At 52.4% G+C, this 529-nt stretch overlaps 1 non-coding gene across 1 annotated transcript; it reads left to right on the top strand.

The window, feature by feature from the left end:
• Positions 1-445: 445 nt before the first annotated feature.
• TRNAL-UAA (transfer RNA leucine (anticodon UAA)) lies at positions 446-529 on the top strand. Its single transcript has one exon. It is a non-coding gene; the product is annotated as a tRNA-Leu (tRNA).

The raw sequence follows: 529 nt of genomic DNA, 5'->3' as shown, positions 1-529 counted from the left end.
GCCTTGGCTTTGCACAAGTCAATAGGTAACACAGCAAAGCCCCCCTCCTTGTCCGAAGTAAGCAATGAAAGCGAATGTTCTTTCAAATACTTCACCGCTCGTCCTACAGGCAGGCTTCTGTTGGGCAGTCGGCAGCGTGCGACCACGTCCACTCCGTCTGAGACGCACCTGGAACTTTCGGACTCCGGTGCAGCCCGCGCAACTCGTCGTGCCGTGGCCTTAGGGTATAAGAATGGCGTTAAGGTATAAGAAGTTGGGGGTTTTTCCAAAATAAACGTTGTTGAAAGTCAGCGCTCGTTGTGTTGTCCTCTAATCTCGTGCTCCCGTCCTGTGTTCCGCGCTGTTATCCTCAAGATGCATAACCAACATGCCCAAGCTGCTATTCTAGCACAGGTCATGTCAAGAAGCCGAGTGAAATAACAAGGGATATGAACATAGCAAACAAGTCAGGGTGGCCGAGTGGTCTAAGGCGCCAGATTTAAGCTCTGGTCCTCGGAAGAGGGCGTGGGCTCGAACCCCACTCCTGACA

The sequence above is a fragment of the Amblyomma maculatum genome, chromosome 1 (assembly GCF_055883805.1).
Source record: "Amblyomma maculatum isolate TAMU_Amacu chromosome 1, ASM5588380v1, whole genome shotgun sequence".
Lineage (NCBI taxonomy): Eukaryota > Metazoa > Arthropoda > Arachnida > Ixodida > Ixodidae > Amblyomma > Amblyomma maculatum.
Note: the sequence above shows the minus strand (reverse complement) of the source record. Positions and strands in the feature narration are given on the sequence as shown.